This window comes from Rhinolophus sinicus, linkage group LG06 (genome assembly GCF_036562045.2).
Source record: "Rhinolophus sinicus isolate RSC01 linkage group LG06, ASM3656204v1, whole genome shotgun sequence".
Lineage (NCBI taxonomy): Eukaryota > Metazoa > Chordata > Mammalia > Chiroptera > Rhinolophidae > Rhinolophus > Rhinolophus sinicus.
The window spans coordinates 41,417,518-41,436,482 of NC_133756.1; the positions used below are offsets into that span (position 1 = coordinate 41,417,518).

At 35.7% G+C, this 18,965-nt stretch overlaps 1 protein-coding gene across 2 annotated transcripts in view; it reads left to right on the top strand.

The window, feature by feature from the left end:
* ST6GALNAC3 (ST6 N-acetylgalactosaminide alpha-2,6-sialyltransferase 3) overlaps positions 1 to 12,293 on the top strand; it is a 580,324-nt gene extending 568,031 nt beyond the window's left edge. The window contains exons 4-6 of one of the 2 annotated variants that reach the window (XR_012497284.1): positions 1,111 to 1,251; positions 10,626 to 10,705; positions 11,923 to 12,293. The gene's annotated coding sequence lies outside the window, so the exon portion shown is untranslated. The remainder of the gene's footprint in view (positions 1 to 1,110; positions 1,252 to 10,625; positions 10,706 to 11,922) is intronic. The other variant, XR_012497285.1, reaches the window with a different exon arrangement.
* Positions 12,294 to 18,965: the final 6,672 nt, after the last annotated feature.

An 18,965-nucleotide genomic window follows, 5' to 3' on the forward strand; every position in this document is an offset into this window, starting at 1 on the left:
GTACATGAACGTCAATAGTAGCAAAACCTAGAGACCCACTCTCCATCAACAGTAGAATGGATAAATTCTGACATTCAAAATATGGAATAATGTACAATAGTTAAAATAAGGGGAGAACAGAAATATACATTAACATAGATGGTTTCCAAAAGAATAGTTTTGAATTAAACAAAAGCATTGATATGCTGTATGATTACATGTATCTAAAATGCAGAAAACAGCAAAATAAAATAACATATATTTTCAGGAGCATCTAGTAAAACTATAAAAGAAGCAAAGGAAATGATTAAGATAAACTTTAAGATACAATTTACCTCAGAAGTAGGAGAAGAATGGGTAGTGTGTTGAGGGGAACAGAGTGGGTCTTCTACTGTACAAGTAATATTCTATTTCTAAAGCTGAGTAGTAGGTCTATTTTTTAATTGCAGACATGTATTTTTATTTGATGCATTTCACCATAAAAGAAAAAAATGAATATGAATGTCTTAGAAAACCTTGGTAAAAATAAGTCATTTTAAAAAATGACTTTCAAATTAGGTGTGGGAGAGACAAATTTAAAAGATAGAGGGAGTTGGAAATTTGCTCCTTTTTAAGAAAATTGAAGGTGAAAATTATAGAAAACACATAGTGGATGTAGTTCATGCAAGAAAGATAAAATGCACTTTAATCAATGCATCCATACACAAATAAAGATCTGCATTTATATTAAAATCTAGGCCAAACAACATATATTTATGGTTTAAGTTAAAATCCTTAATGTATTTACAAATCTATTTTTATGATGTCCTGCCTTACTAAGCTTTTTCAAATCACTAATGAAATATTGATAATGACAGTATCAGATGAGGCTTCTATGGTGTTGTATCACTCAGTTGAACTAAAATCTAGTTTCTTTTCTTTTCCATTACCCAGTGGGTGGCAGCTTGTAAAAAAGAGTGAATAGCTAATGGATAAAATATTGTATCTGTGTATAGTGTGAGTAAAATTTCTAAGTCCTGTTAACATAAGTATCTTATGTTTTCTGGGAATTAATATCTAGCTTACAAATACCATGTCTATTGCATCTGTGTTGACTATTGTGACAGAGACTGTCTGTTTTTCTTCTTCTAGAAAAATACTGGAAAGTATTTCCCAGTTTCCCCTTCATTTGGATATGGTCACATGACTGAATTTTAGCCAGTGGAATATAAATGAAAATGATATTTACAACTTCTAGGCCTATAAAGAAAAACCTCCCATAAAACCTTCCAGGTAAGACCTTCTATGATACCGTCTCCTTCCAGCAGAACTGAATAGAGATGAGCCTACAGTGTAACCTGGGAGATATAAGTGGAAGTCAGTGCAGCCTTAAGATGGAAGGAGCCTTATTCACTGTAATATAATTAGCAAATAGCCTGCTTGACCAGGCACACCTGTACTGGATGCCATGCATAAGTAATAAACGTCAGTGATAAGATATTTAAAAGATGTTGGTATTTGTCTGTAACAGCCACTAGAATTGATCTTAATTAATACCAGGAAAGCTATCTAAGAAAAAAAGAAAAAGAGGAGGAATAAAGATACAATTGGGTATCTTTTTCTTCTCTCTAGAGAACAGATCCATAGCAGTTCCATACACACCACCTAGCTGGGGAGAACCAAAGAAGGAAGAGGGCAGCTGCTCATTTGGTGCCCAATGAAATTTATAAGCTATGGTGAAGGACTTTCCGACCAAAGCTATATTACTACCAGTAGCCCATCAGCCAACTAGCGATGGGCTGCAAGGCTATTCAAGGCTTGAATTGAATTGACATGCATTCAACAAATATTTATTAAGCAATTAATATGTCATGAACTGTAAAACATTCTTGGAATGCAGATTGATAAAAGTGCTTTCCAAAGTGAAAATACTGGGCATTGCTACTGCTGAAATTATTGGCATTATTAAATGACTAAACTTCATTAATCCATAAAGCCCTCCACACTCTTGGGAAAAGGAAACTTTTTTGGTTTTGTTTAGCTACACCTTGAATTTTGTTTTTCCCCCTTCCCAATGTAAATAATTCTAATTTTTCTTAAAATATGGCTGAGAGTGTTGGTATGCAACAAATATCCATGTGTTTCACTGTATTATTCTGTCCTCATGTATCTAAGTGCACAAATGTGACTAATTTCTACTGGTGGAAAATTAAAAGAAGTATGCACCCCTTCTAATCTGAGGCAGATAAGAGTTGCATGTGCCTTTTCCACAGATGTTCTTTCTCTTTTCCAGCCAAGAGGCTGGATATTAAAAGAATGGTAAAAGATGAACAGGGTTTATGAAAATATTAGAAAAGCAACTAAAGGGAAAAGTACAATCTCAGTCCCACTTGTATTTTACTGAAGAAGGCTCTTGTTGAAATTCTCATCCTCTTCTAACACCTCAGAACTTGCTCTGCCTTTCCTCATGACTGATCGCAAAAATGCCATACAGTCACAAATATTTGCCATATCTCTGTGAAAGTCTGAAATTTAATATTAAAATAATTGGAAATTTTTGTGAGTCAACATGGAATTACTAATGATTTCTTTTTAGCACAAGGGAATTGATTTAATTGGGAAAGAGAATTAAAATACTTTATTAATGTTGCTAACATAATTATCATTAAATATTATTAGTACACCAGCAGTGATATAAGCAGAGTTATACTATAGAGAGAATAAATGAAAAAAAAACCCAAATTGTATCAATTTCTTAGATTTGAGGGGGTAGAGCTATTCCCTAGTGCAGGAATTTTTATATTGTATTTATAAAAGAAATGGGTTATTTTCTCAAAGTCTGCTAAACATGAAGGAAGCCAAGAAAACTTTATATTGGATGTAAACAGCTACTTTCTTCACCAAGAACATTGAATGCTAGCAAAGAAAATATTGAAAAGATGACGCTGCATACTAATAAAACAAGTTTCTGTGTTCTTTTCTATGAAGCACAGTTTACCTAGAGTGTCATTAGCTGAAAGAGTATCTTCTGAAAATTTTTTCTTGCTGTTTTTTAAAATATTTCTGTCAATAATCAACAAAGCTTTACAGCTTATTAATGAAGAGCTATGTTTATTCTTTAAGCAACATATGCATTCTCTAAGAATTATGCTACTATCATTCTATTGATAGCTGCACTTATAAGCCAGTTGGAAATCCAAAATATTTGCCTCAGATATTAGCTACAGGGAGTACACATGCCTAAACACATGTTGTTGCAGCACAATTTCCTCTTTCTTATTAATCATCTTTCTGAGCTCCTTGTTCGCCAGACTTCAGCTTTACTTCTGTATTTTATAATCAGCAAAATGCACTTCCTAAAGAAAACAGCTCGTACCATTAATGTATAGCTGGAAATTCTAGTGCAAGAAGGCACAGTTGGTTGTTGCTTTCAACCAGCTCCCACTGTGATATGCTAAAATATGTCTAAACATGTAATCATAATCTCCAAAGGTAGGCTAGGGCTGGTGTCAGACTTTTAAAAATCTCATCATGGCTCTCTAGGAAGGGACTGAGTTCTGTTGAGAAATTTGCATAAGTTCTTTAAAAATCATAAGCCTTATTTCTTCAATGGTACCTCAGACCAAGTTTCCGTTACCCCTGTGTTGACAATGCCAAGTGAAAATAAGTTGCTGATGTATTCAGAAAAACAAGGGCTTCATAGTTGCATACATAGATTAAAGTATTCATTTACTTTAGAAATGTTGATACACTGTACTCAGACAAGAAACTATATGGGAATGAGTTTTTGTGTCATATAGCATAAACAGCATCATATAGAACAATAATTAAAATCACAGAATCACAAACATTTAGATCTGGAAAACATCTCTCATACTGTCACAGTTTAATGCCCTTATTTTCGGAGATGGAAACAGAGCTCAGAAGGGTCAAGTGACTTACTCAAGGTCACACAGCTTTGTAACCCAGATAAAGCTGGGTTAGAAATACGTGTCTTTCAAATAGCAAATGATCTTTTGTGCATACAATGCAGAGGGTCGACCAGATAAATTATGAGTGAATGGAAGCCAATGTAGTACCCAAATGATCCATGGGGATGTCTGTAGGCAGATCTATTCATTGATTTGCTTCAGACATTTAGAAAGGAACTTGAAAATGCACCACTCTCAAAATTCACTCACTTCAATTCAATATAACAAATGTTTAGGGAGACTCTATTGTGTGAAGTCACAGAATCAGGACATTTTGGCACTTTGTATTTTAGCATCTAATGAAACCCTTTAGGATATTCTCACAGAAGCCACATATGTCCTCTACACATTTTAATTTGCATGTATTCATCAATACGAAATTGGTCAATAGAAAGCAAAAGGGTAGGAGCATTTCAGTCTTTGTGGGGAGAGATGTGGGGCAGAGCAAAGGGATCATGAGGAAAAATAGACTAAATCTCCTCTGCATCTAAACTGGAAATCCGGTCCTCTTTTACTTTTCTCTCTTTTCCAGTTTTTCTTTCCCCTTCCTTCTCCTCACCCTCCATTCCCCAGGGCTTCTCAGAAATATATAGAAGTCTGGGATATTTCAGAAATAGAAAGAGGTCTGAGATATTTTCCCTTTTCAAAAAGTTTTTTTTTTTTTAAGCTTCAAGTATATGAAAATAATGACAAATCAGGATACATATATTAAATATATTCATTTTACAAACTGACAGTTTTAATACACACACGAAATAATATAACTGTGCTATTCATAAGATAATTATGATATTTTTAAAGAAAAACTTCACTGCACAATAGGCATTATGATCTGAAATGGTGCACAAGCCTAAAATTGTAGAAAGAATGCTCTCTTTCTAACCTGTTTCTCTAACCTCTTTCAAGCCTGTCTGTGTGATCAGATGCCAGATGTTTAAACATGAGGACTTTTATGTACATCTCAACCAAGTGCCCTCCTCTCCTTCCCTTCCTCCTACCATGTCTCCCTTTCTTCCATTGCCTGTACTCACAGGGACCAAGCAGTGTTTCAGGAAGCACAAGATCAGGGCCACTCTCGGGCCCTCTCACTGGGTTTCAAAGTCTGAGAAGTGAAGACCAGTTGGGCTGCTGCAAACCGAAAAACAGAGTTCACGCAAGTGTTTTGAGGGAACAAAATCTAAGAGCAAACCAAGTCAAAAGTAGATATAGTAAGCATTATTTTGATTTTGAGACCAAATCCAAAATTCAAGAAGAAACATGAATAAAGGGTCACGGTGTGTGGGGAGAGGAGGGCAGCTACCAAAATTAGGTCAGGGCCAGTGAGACACTGCAGTACACTGTGGAAATTCCACCATTTAATTTTTATTGGCCCCTCTGATGGAAGAGGGTCTCTCGTTCCTTCCCATCATCTTGAACTTGGAGGGGAAAAGTTTGGTTCAGAGGCGAGGACAGAGTTGATGGAAAAATATGAACAAAACCATCCTCTAATCTTTCATCTCTTCCCTATCTCAAGACTGATAGTCAACTTTCATTAGTTAGAAGCTGGTCACCTAAAAATCCTCTTTCTTTGTCTATACACTAGATATTTGTTCTCCATTGCTCCTCTACCATAATAAACATGGGAAGAAAGAGAGGGTAAAACCCAAGCCAGTTAGAATCTGCCTCGGTAGGAATATAGGAAAACCATTTAGCTATAATCATTCTTTTAAATTACATGGATTTTATTTCACCACTATCAGTGGCCTCATTACATCAAAATCTGAGAACTGGCAGTTGCACAAACTTTATCTGCATAAGGGACTGCAAAAGTTGAGACTGGCCATTTCTTATATGTAAATCTAAATCTGGGAATACAAACTTCCTACTAAGTTTATAGCCCTGAAATTTCATGTAAAACATGTATGTATATGCATTTTTCTGGGTTGGTTGTCTACAGAATCCATTAGATCCTCAAAACAGATCTGTGACCCTAAAACTATAAAAATACATTGTTGTTTTATAACCTCACAATCATTCCCTGCCCAAAGCAACTTCTTTCTGGGTCAATAGATAATTACCTTGTTCTTTTTACATGTATGTATTATCATCAAAATGGTTCTAGACCAGACAGAATATACGCTTGCCACATTAGCTTGTTATCTAAGGCTTACTGAGCACAGCTGGCTTGAAGCTCCAGGCATGTGACAGGATTGTTGCAAAATGCATACTGGTGTGGGAGGGGCTTCTGTTCACACTTTTGCAGGGAAGTTGAGGTTCAAGTACTGGTCACCATGCTTCAATCCTGTCCTATAATACTATAGGAGAGGAATAGGAAAAGGGACCCAAGCTTGAGTTCCAAGCAGACTTTCCCAATCAGAGGGAGGTATGCAATTGTTCTCATTATCTTATAGACCAAATCTTCCTCAGTGAAAGGCCAAATGGGGGATTCTCTTTGTCTGTTTTGAATGGCTTGAATATGGTCCTACCAGAGAGCAGAGGGATGGACCAGAGGATTTCCACAAGGATCTCTGAATTCCCAGCATTCCTTGAAGTTTAAACTTCTGTTTTATCTTCCACTAATTTACCTTGAAAATGGTCAGAAATGATACCTCCTTGCAAGAATGTACCTTCCTCTCCAAAACCAGTCTCTGGGTGGGCGTCTAGGTCTTGAGGGGCCAACCCCTCTCTCCATTGTGTCTAATGCACTTAAGTAGCACACTTTTCTTACACTTCAACTGTGCTTCAGTGCCTGACCCTTTGTCTAGATTATTGTTTTCAGCCCGCCTGGTGTTTGGCTGACTCCCAGGGTTCTGATAACTACATTTGGAAGGGTATATCTGGAAATGGAGAAAGCCATATAAATTGTACTTAGAAGTGCACACATTTGAAAATTTAATGGGATACATCCATCACTGCTGGACACCAAAATGATGATTTCATAGATCATGTAATTGTTCTGAACACCTTCTTTTGACAACCCTCATCTTTGAACTTGTAGCTGTTTCATTTATTGCAGCTATTTGGATCATTTAAAATTTAGCCCACTTTTTTCTAGGTGATTTATTTAGTGTTTATAAGTCCATTTTGACATCTTCTTCCATTTCTTCCACCCAAAAAAAATCTCATCCTTATGGTCTTAGTGGAGGCATCATTTACAGCCAGAGTAGCATATCTGAAAATGCATTACCTTTAAATAGTAGGATTCATCATATCTGAGTTTATATGTCTGATAGCCAAAAAGCCCCATTTCATTTCAAAAGAAAAATTGCTTCTGTCAGTGTAAACAGAATGCATTATCCTCTTTTAATAACCATTCTTAAGTATTCTGCTGTATTACTTTTTCACAGCTGTATTCCAATAAGCTGTAGAGTAATTGCCAGTTCTCCTGTCTAATAGGTTCATTATTCTTTTGCCATAATTGCAGCCATTAAATGTTCAATTGTTAAATTTCCACTCCTACGTTTACTTAGTGTTACACTTTATAATGGGGCATGTCATTACAGCACCCCAGTGGCCATGGCTGTTGTTCAAAGTATTTCTAACAGTCAATAAGATCCCCATGAAATATGTCTTCATTTTTCATTTGTTCAGATACCCTTCCCCTCCAAGCTTCTCTTCCCTTTTTCAGATCTTCTAAATAGGCTCTTACAAATTGGTAGATTTTGCTAGAAGTTTAAGGACCTGACCTAGGCTGGGAGACATAAAGCTGAGCCCTTAATGTCTCTGAGCACTGCTTTCTCACTTTAATGTCATGATTCATATATGATTCAAGGAGATAAAGTGAAGATTTAACTAAGGAAATTAACACTTAAGACTTAATGATTTTTTCAAGAGCTCTGATTTATCTTTATCATGTTGAATTTGTGGGGCTTTTTCATCAAATCTAAGATACATCAGTCCGAGGTTATGGGATTGTTAACCTCCGATCTGCGATGCTCCTGGTAATAAAGCCAATACCTTCCCATTATTGCTTGACATTTCTGGATTTGTCACATCTTTGGGTCTGGGTTTACCTATTCTGTCTGATACAGTAGACTGTATTACTGTAGGAGATTATATGGATGAAGATGGATAGGCAGATGGTAAGAGATTTTAACTCACTCACTGTATACAGTTGAGCATTCATGATTGGTTTGGTTTGTTTGTATGTCTGTTTGTCTTGGGATCTCCGTATAGGGCTGAAAGGTCTTGCGTAAGACAGCAAGTATTTCTCAAGTACTCAAATCTTAGCCAACAGCTTTGATCTAGATCGCATTTCATTTTTGAAGAGTTTTATAATCATCTATTCACCAGTTAATCATTACTTTCAAGGTTATTTTATTTCACTTCCATTTATTACATTAGCTTTTGTTTCCTTCTGAAGCTGAAAAATAATTTTTACCACCAATGGGTTAGCATTGTAATGTAGTCTTACTCATTTCAGGTCTTTGTTCCTTTGGGCATCTTCTACGATTTAGAGTAGAATTTGTTTCTGGTAAGAACAATAGAAGCCCTTTTAATAACATGGTTCATGGTGTCATGTGATAGAAATCAAGTTATACTCCTTACACCATAACTGTTTTTTTCCATACATTCACTTCTTCTGCTCATTTGCCCTGATGTTAATTAACAATAGTAGCTAACCTTTTTTGAGCATTTACTATTGTCTTATCCCTGTACTGCATGGTTATATATATTTTCTCATTTAATCCCTGTGAAGTGAGTACATTTATTATTCCCACATTACAGATAAGGGAACTGAGACTCAAATAGTTTAAGTAACTTGCACAGTTATAGGTGATAACTGAATCCAGAGGCCATACTCTTAACTTCTATTTGACATTGTTATAGAGGGAATACTGCTATAAATAGTGAAAGGAATTTAAATGTATTCATGAAGCTGCAAATGTTAAATAACTCTTGAGAATGCTGCCACCTTCCTAGGCAAACAGATTGGAAATAACTTGCCAAAAGTTACAGGGCAAAATGAATACCCAGGACAAAATTCTTCCACTGTCAGTTTTCCTCCACAATAAGCCTGCTCACAAAATAGACTAAAGGAAATAACAGTAAAACTAACCTGAGAGTGGTTTATAGTTTATTAGTCCCAATAACTTTCTATAAAGAACAAATAGACTTAACATATTTAACATAGTTGTAGCCATCCCAAAAATAACGCTATCAAAATGTCCAGCTTTTATTGTCTTTTATATATCAGTAATATATATATTTTTAGTAAGACTTTAGATATGATTTGATTGCTGAAGAAAAAAAACAATGACACTTCTTTTTCTCTTCCCTGGCTATATTGGCTTTGCAACAAGCCCAAAACTGAACATTTGTTGTTGTCAATAAAGCAGTCAGCTGTGTCACTTGGGGAAGAGATATATGGTATAGAATGGTATTATTTTGACAATCACTTTCTCCAAAGCAATACAGTAAATGTATCTTATTTTGCTCATTTACTCACAACACAATGGCCAAGATGGAAAAAGAAAGAGCACAGCATAGGGAGTGTCGATAAGAAAGCCATATTGTGTGATTAACAAAAAGAGGCACATTGCCTGATGAAGTCAAAGGCGTCACCCAGGGAGAATGACTACAATGGTTGCAGAAATAATTGGAGAGGAAGTAAAAAGATAAGCATCTTTATGTCTGAAAACAGGTTTCTTACTTGTCTCATTGGATAGGTAATCTTTTTGTGGTTCCTTACTTTAGAAAATGGTCAGCTACCAAAAATAGATGTTATATAAAATTTGCCAATCATAAAGTGACTATCATTAGAATTAATTTAGTGCAAGATAAAATTGGCTGATCAACTTTTAGAAGTTTTTTGAAGTAATTGAGTATAAAGTAGTTAAAGAAAAGGTTGTCTTTTCTGCTCAAATTTTCTTTTGATTTGGGATGTCACAAAGGATTGACACAACTGAAGAAAATACATGCAAGATCCATCGTTCTCAATACTTAATATATTCAAAAGCTTTTATCAGATCATTGAGAGTTAGCTCTAATAACAAACTGTGCTCATTTAAATGAACTATTCTAAGTGAGAAGGTTAGGTTAAAAAGTACTTATTTCGGATACATACATATGAGGATTACCAATGGTAAAACAGAGAAAGGGTTAATATGGTGATTTTTTTTTTCCAGTTCTATAGAAAAATAATGGCTTAAACTCCTTTCATAACCTTGTTTCTTAAAAGAAAAAAAACACACATATGTGAAATATGAGAGATTTGGACATTTAGAAAAGTCTAAAATGAATTAGATGGAAAACTTACCTAGATGTGATTCCATTCTTCAAGACCAATACTGGAGAGGTCCAGAAACCATAGAAAGATTCATGATGCCAAAACATTGCAAAAACAAGACGAGAAACCCCTGGAGAAACAGAAGGTAGTTGGCTGCCAGTATGTATGTTGGGGTAGGAAGGGGGTGGAAAAGCACCTAGAGTGGAAGAGGAATAGGGAGATGGGAGAAATTTTTCTTGTATTGCACTCTCCTCCACCTTACGTTATCCTAAGTAAGGCAAAAACTCAGCAACTCCAACTCAACTAATTGGAAGCTCTGTCTATTGCTGGTAAAGCAATGCAATCTGTCTTCTATATTGATCTTGTATCCTGCAAATCTGCTAAACTGTTTTACATTTAAGTGATTCCAAAGTGTATTTTTTATACATTTTAACATCTCTGAAATTGAAATGAATCTTAAAATCTAATTTATAATCATTGTTTTCTAGGTAGCAATCATCAGTACCACGGAATGAGTGAACTTGGTCATATCTATTGTTATTACTTCAATTGAATTCAAGTGTATATGGTAAGTACTACATGTGCTGAGTGTAACTGAAATTAAAATATGTTTAAAATAATTACACTATTATTGTTTTAGAAAGAAAAGTTATTGAATACACAAAAAGGCACAGAAACAGAGCATCAGAGCTCACATTAGATATTAATGTAGTAAATATTCATTAGGGGATGAATAATCAAAATATCATATTGACTTGCAAAACAATAACCAAGTGCTATACAGAAAGAAAATAAAGGAAAAAGTCCGTAAGTAGATAAAGATGTCTTACAGTTTGTTACTGTAAGGAGTGCAAAATAATTATCTACCACACATCAAGCAATAAAACTTAGGGCAGAACTTCCCTGAACTTGGGAAAAACTGGAGAAACTGACAAATCGCTCTGTACAAATAAAGACTAATTCAAGCAGTATGCAGGACTATCATTAAGGCAGTGTCAGAATTTAATTGACGTCATTTTTTTCTTAGTAGAAAATAATGATGTCTTTTTATTTTATTTTAAGATTTTTTATTAAAATATAGCAAACATACAATGTTATATTAGTTTCAGGTGTACACTATAGTTGTTCCTCATTTATACACCTAAAGAAGTGATCTCTGTGATAAGTCCAGCAACCATTGGGCACAGTACCACAGTATCACTATATTACTGACTATATTCCTTAGGTTGTACATTACATCCCATGACTTATTTGTTTTATACCTGGAATTTGGACCTCTATTCCTCTTTATCTTTTCCCCCCATTTTAAATTTTACAATATAGTTGACATTCAATATTATTTTATATTAATTTCATGTGTACAGCGTAGTGGTTAAACATTTATATAATTTAATAAGTGATCCCCCTGAGTGGTCTAGGACCCACCTGGCACTATACGTAGTTATTACCATATTATTGACTTTATTTTACATCCCCATGTTTATTTTGTAACTACCAGTTTGTACTTCTTAATCCCTTCACTTTTTTCACCCTGCCCCCAAACCACCTCCCATCTATTATCCCAAGAAAATCTAGTACCCATCTGACACCCTACATAGTTATTACAATATTATTGACTATATTCCTTGTGCTATACCCTACATCCCTATAATTACTGTGTAACAACCAATTTCTACTTCTTAATCCCTTCCCCTTTTTCACTCACCTCCAACACCCCCCCATCTGGGCACCATCAATATGTTCTCTGTATCTATGAGTTCGTTTCTCTTTTATTTTGTTCTTTAGATTCCACTTATAAGCGAAATCACATTGCATCTGTCTTTCTCTGTTTGACATACTCCACTCAGGACAATACCCTCCAGGACCATCCATGCCACCCAGATGACAAGAACCCATTCACTTCGACGGCCAAGCAATATTTCATTGTATATATGTACCACCTCCTCTTTACTCATTCTTTTATCAACAGACACCCAAGCTGCCTCCACATCGTGGCCATTGTAAATAATGCTGCAATGAACATATGGATGCACAGGTCCCTTCGAAGTAGCATTTGGGTTTCTTCAGATAAGCACCCAGAAGTGGGATTACTGGGTCCTTCTTTGTCACTTGGTAGAGCCTTTGTTTTAAAGTCTAGTTTGTCTGGTATAAGTATTGCTGCACCAGTTTTTCTTGTTTTTTGTTTTGTTTTGTTTTCATTTCCATTTTCATGAAATAAATGTTTCTATCCCTTTGCTTTCCATCTGTGTGTTTCTTTTGATCTGAAGTGAGTCTCTTGTAGGCATAATATGTAAGGGGTTTGTTTTCTTATCCATTCAGCTACCATTATGTTTTTTTATCATAGCATTTAATTCATTTACATTGAAAGTAATTGTTGATAGACATGTAGCTTTAGCCATTTTATTAATGATTTTGGTATTTTTTTTCCTTCTTAAAGAGGTCCCTCTAATATTTCTTATAATACTGGTTTGGTGCTGATGAACTCCTTTAGCTTTTTCTTGTCTGGGAAGCTCTTTATCTGTCCTTCGATTCTAATGATAGCTTTATTTGGTAGAGCAATCTTGTCTGTATGTCCTTATTTTTCACCACGTTGAATATTTCATGCCAATCCCTTCTGGCCTGCAAAGTTTCTGTTGAGAAATCAGCTGACAATCTTATGGGGGCTCCCTTATAAGTTACTAGTGCCTTTCTTTTGATGCTTTTAGGATTCTCTCTTTGTCTTTAACCTTTGCTATTCTAATTATAATGTATCTTGGTGTGGGCCTGTTTTGGACTCTCTGCGCTTCCTGAACTTGTATGTCTATTTCCTTCTCCAGGTTAGGAAAGTTTTCAGTCATTATTTCTTCAAATAAGTTCTCAATCCCTTGCTTTCTCTCTTCTCCTTCTGGTACTCCTATGGTGCAAATGTTGTTATGCTTGATATTGTCCCAGAGATCTCTTAAACTGTCGATATTTGGGGGGTTCTTATTTCATTTTGCTGTTCTGTTTGGGTGTTTTCTGCTGCTTTGTCTCCAAATTGCTGATTCAATCCTCTGCTTTATGTAGTCTGCTGGTGATTCCTTCTAGTACATTCTTCATTTCAGTTATTTTATTCTTCACTTCTGACTGGTTCTTCTTTATGGTTTCTATGTGCTTTTTTATACTTGTTATCTCTTTGTTGAAACTTTCAATAAGTTCCTTGAGCATCCTTATAACGATTGTTTTGGACTGTGTATCTGGTAGGTTACTAGCCTCCATTTTGTTTAGTTTTTTTTCTCTGGTTTTTTCTCCTTTTCTTTCATTTGAGACAAATTTTTTTTTTGTTTCCTCGTTTTGACTGCATCCATGTTTGTTTCTATGTATTAGGTAGATCTGCTATGTCTCCCAGTCTTGACCTGGTGGCCTTATGAAGTAGGTGGCACAATCTTCCTTGTCATCTGCTTCAGGCACTCCAGGAGTGTCTCTTGTGTGTGTCCTCCTATTATAGTTGAGCCTCGATTGCTATTGGAACATCAGTAGGTGAGATAGATCCTCAGGCTGATTGACTGTGGGGTTTGGCCACATCCACATCTTACAGGCTGCTGTGTGTGTGGGGGGGGAGCTAACCCCACTGAGTGGGATTTGCCCCAGTAGGCTCTGGTGTCTGTTGAGCCCACCCTTTGGGTGTGCCACCCCTTGTGGGGCTAATTGGGCAGTGCTCTGCTGTGGCCTGAAGCCAACTCCAAGTGTGTTCATTCTGGGACATCTTGGGAGGGGCTGTGGTGCCGTCCCATGTCACCCACTGCCTGTGCCTGACCAGGGACTACCTTGTAGGAGCTACAAAGTTATGCTAAAGTTGGCAGCACATGAGAGAGGCCACGCTGCAAATTGAGGATGGCCAACACCAGTACCGGGCCTGGCTTAGCTCCAAATAAAGCCAGGACACCCAGAGGCCTGCTATCACCTGCCTGCTCCCTCAAGGTTCAGTCACTGATGAAGCCTCATGTGGTACACGATTTGAGTGAGGCAGGGTCTTAGGGAGTCACTAGAGTGGGAAGACGTGGTCACCAGGTTAATGTAGATTTTAGTTTTGTGTGGGTGCTAAACCTGTAACTACTCAGCAAAAGTCTCAGAGCACACCAAGGCCAGTTGCCTGCGTGAGTTCTGCAGACTTTGATAGGTTTTCGAGAAAGAGTGCAATGCGAGCAGGGCTGGCTGCTCTTGGACAAAGTGCGTGTGGTGTTGGGGAAGCTGGGTGGGGTGTAGTCTCAGTGAGTCAGCAGGGTGGAGCATTGGAGCTCACCAGGCTAATCAGATTCAGATTTGGGGCTGGGGTCAACCCAGGAAAGATGGCTCCCACCTTCTAGCTGTACAGGAGAAGGACCCCAGGAAAAATGCCAGCTGTCCTCCAATCCTCCCCCTGAGGCCACACACCTCAATCTGTCCCCCATATACTTCTGAGACACCCGAGTCACTGTCCCGCCACTGGAGATCAAGGTGAGTGCTTGTGAACTAGTGAATCTGTGCACAGGCCTTTAAGAGGACAGCTGGGTTTCCCATAGCCTTCCGTCTTACCCAGATTATTGGAATCCTCACTGTTTTTCACAGCCAGATGTTGTGGGGGCTACTCTTCCTGGCACCAGCACTCTGGGCTGGGGAGGTCAGTGTGGGGCTGGGGTCTCATTCCTCCCAGGGGAACCTCCATGGCTGAGACATCCCTCCCAGTTCTCAACCACCACATGGAGGTTTTGGGTCTCCACCCCTCATACCAGTCTCAACATGGCTTCTTCTTCTTTATATCCTTAGTTGTAAAGCTGTCGGTTCAGCCAGACTTTTGATGGTCTCCAGGTTGATTTTTTTTATAATTTAGTTGTAATTTTAATTGTTTATGGAAGGAAGCAGACACAGAGCTTATCTACTCTGCCATCTTGGATCTCTCTCTCTGAATAATGATGTGTCTTAACAACTGATAAAAAACTCCAGACTCAACATTAAATAATATGAATTTTAATAATAGTGATTATCATAGTAGAATAAATGACAGCTGAGTTTCTTTATAATACTTCAATTTATTTTTCCTGCCTTATTTTGCTGGCTGGAATCTCCAACAAATACTAAAAGAAGGGGAGGTGAACCTATTGTGTTTTAGTGGTTTCAAAGGCAAAGCTTTCAACATTTTACTTTAAATATGCAGTTTAGTAAAAATTGTCATAAATACTTCTATGAGGTAAGAAATTTCCTTAGTTTGCTTAGAGTTTTAATCATAAATAGATGTTAAGTTTTGTCGAGCAGTTTATCTGCATTTATGGAGCTAATCATGTATTTCCCTTTCATCTGTTGATGTGAAAATTATGCTCATTAATTTGTCTAATGTAAATCAATCTTGAATTCTTGGATTAAACCCAATAGTCATAATGCATTATTATCCTTCTTGTACATTGCTGGACAATTTAATATTTTCTTTAGAGTTTTTGCTTCTATCTTTATAAGTGACCTGTCTTTTTCCTTTTTGAATAATCCTTTTCTGTTCTTAGTATCAAGATTAATCTAGTCTCATAAAGTGAGTTTGGGAGCATTCCTTCTTTTCCGTACCTCTTGAATCACTTGCTGAGGTTTGGAAGTACCTTTTCTTTGAATGCTTTGTGAAACTTGCCAGTGAAGCCATCTGGTCCTTGACTTTACTATGTGGGAAAAATTTTGACTACTAATAAAATTTCTTTAATGTTTATACCTCTATAAGGTTTTCTGTTTCCTTTTTCAAGTTGGAATAGTGAATATAATATGTTATAGACCACAATCTATTTATATTTTTATATTGTACCTTATATATTAATAGAATACATGCTACTTCATATGCATTTTTAATTTATTTTCATGAAACAGCCTGTAAATTAATATTTTATTGTCTTTAATGTCTGTAGCTTCTACACTTTTACATTCTTAAGATAGTCTGTGTCATTTTTTCTTTTTGCATCACTCACCCACAGGTTTGTCAATTACATTAGTCTTTTCAAAGGACAGTTTGTGTTGTACATTTTAATTGTATTCATTAATTACTACCTACCTATTTATATATTTATTTATCTATTTGTTTTTGGTTCTTTGAGCTTATTCACTGTTGTTTTCCAATTCTAATTTGGATGACCAGCTTATTGATTTTTGTTGTTGTTTTCCTACTTTTCAAATGTAAGCATTTTTATGCAATATGGCTATATATTTCCCTCTGATTTTTGTTAAATTCCTCAATATTTGTATGTGGCTTCTCATTTTTGTCAGTTCAAAACGTTTTTTAATTTCCAGTGTAATTTCTTTTTTGATTCATTGATTTAGTTTATAAATGTGTATTTTAAATTTCAAAATATGTAATTTTAAAATTATTCACTCCTAGGTTCATTGCACTGTGGTCAAAAGATGTGTCTATATGATTCCAATCCTTAGATACTTGTTGAGATTTGCTATACTAACCAGAAAATGTTCAAATTTGGCATGTGTTTAAATAGAATGTGTTTCTTATAGTTGTTGGACATAAGGTTCTATGTATGTCCATTGCATGAGTTTTGCGAATCATATTGCTTAACTCCAGGAAAACATTAATGAACATAAGTGTGATGCAGTCATCATTAATAACAAAACCATATGGCTACAAGTAGTTTAGAAATCATGCACATATGACATTTTGCTCACACTCTCCAGTAGTGTGTTCACTCTTCAACATTAATGTTCCAGAATTACTGGTGATAAATGGAATAATGTTGGACCACTTCCATTTTTCTTTTCCCACTAAAGTCAACCTACACATCACACAAGAGATTTTGAAACACTCTTGTATTATACTTACACAAGATGTTTTTTAAAAATCAGAAAAGAGGCTCCTATGTGTTAATAATAGAAACAAGAACTTCAATACTATACACTGCAGTGAACAATATCAATAAAGCAGGATGCGCTAGAACACAGTGAACTCATTTATTTACTATGACTACTGAAGAAGAATCCAAACTCATGTGTCTTGAAAATGCATGCAAGTATTTCTTACTTGACACTTGCTGAAAAAATTCTTCAATCATTCTTCTCAAAATAAGAATCTGAAATTGTGCATGCAGTGAAAGCTGAGATGCAGATGGGAATTTCCATATCACTTTTTGTTTTTAATTGCTAATCACATTGCTGCATTGGCTTATTTCTAAACTCAAGGTTTAGAAACTTTCTTTTTATCAATTTGATGGGTATAGGAAAAATTAAAGGCAAAAATATTATAAATAAAAAGCATATGTGAGGACACTGACCTTAAATCTACTTTAGAAAAGAGTCAGACACAATCTTCTTCAAGCAATACCCAAAGCTTCAGTTTAGTTCAATAAAATTGCATCATTACCATCGACCAAGTATTTAAGTTCATGAGTCAAAGTGAAGCTATGTCTTTACAGTAGGCCTTTACCATTAGAAATAAAGGAATGCATGATAACAACTGGTGCCAATATTCCTGTCGGAGAGCTTGCTCCTATACTGACAGACTGGGTGAAATGATACCTTGTTTCTCACCTGACCTTAATTCAAAGTAAGTATCTAGTATAAAAATGAAATATGCTGGCTATAGTATCATCAACAGAACTGATACAATCAACAGCATTGAGAAATTAGTATACCATTTCAAGTGTTTAAAATGTGATCACTAAAAAGTTTAATATTTAAACTATAATAACTACATTATTATGGAAATGTTTAGATTTTATTCTTACAAAATAGAATTTATTCTATTGGAATGGCATTTATGTTTGGCCTCAGCTTTGGTTGAATATTAATTTCAATAACCTGCTGAAAGGTATATTTAATGTACCTCTAGAATAAACCTAAAGAAACTCCTGTATGTGTGCATCCAGAGAAGTATTCAAAATTGTTCATAGCAGTACTGTTCATAAATTTTAAAAACTGGAAATACAAATGTCTATCAGCATTAAATTGAATAAATAAATCACAGTATGTTTATGCAATCACATACTATTTAGAAGTGAAAATAAATAAACTAGAGATAGACACATGAACAGGGATGAATCTTAAAAACATAATTTTAGTGAAAGAATCAAGTCATTGAAGAATATATGTGGTATAATTCAACCCACATAAACTCAAAACCAGATAAAATTAAACATACTGTCTGAAGATAGAGATGCAGATATTAAAACTATTTCTAAAAGGAGCAAGACATGATTAATACACAATATGGGATCCTGCCTACCACCGGGAGGGAGACAGTGCAATTAAATAGTTGAGGAATATTTAGGAAGCTATAAGTAAGTGGTAACATCTTGGTTCTTAGATGAGGTGATGAAGTCATAATTTTCATCATATTGTTATAAAATGGAATGAAAATAGTCTATTGTAGACCAATTATGACAGTGTGCCATGAACCAAGAATTATGGCTGATACAATTCTGTACACCTGGGTCCCATAGAAAAAGCAAGCAAAATCAGGAAATGATTATTCCAGAAAATCAGGGTCATGCATCTGATCATGGCTACCATCCTGGGTGACAGAAGGGGCCATGATTGGGAGCCTCTAAGGTACTAGTAACATTCCAATTCCCAATCTAAATGGTGGTTCTACAGTGTTCAATTCATAGTTACTTGGTAAACTGAATTTATAGGTTTTGTACATTTTTCTGTATATAGAAAACAGCCCATAATTTTTAAAAGGTAAAAGTAAACACACAGAGACACACAAACAGACACCAGATACATATATACATTACATATTTAATTGTATATAGTAAACACATGGTTTTGGTGGAAGTGGATTATGGTGCTAGTCACTGGGGATGGTACTAAGTTGTTAGCAAATCCGTTTCTAACAAGCTAGTGGTTTTGTCAGT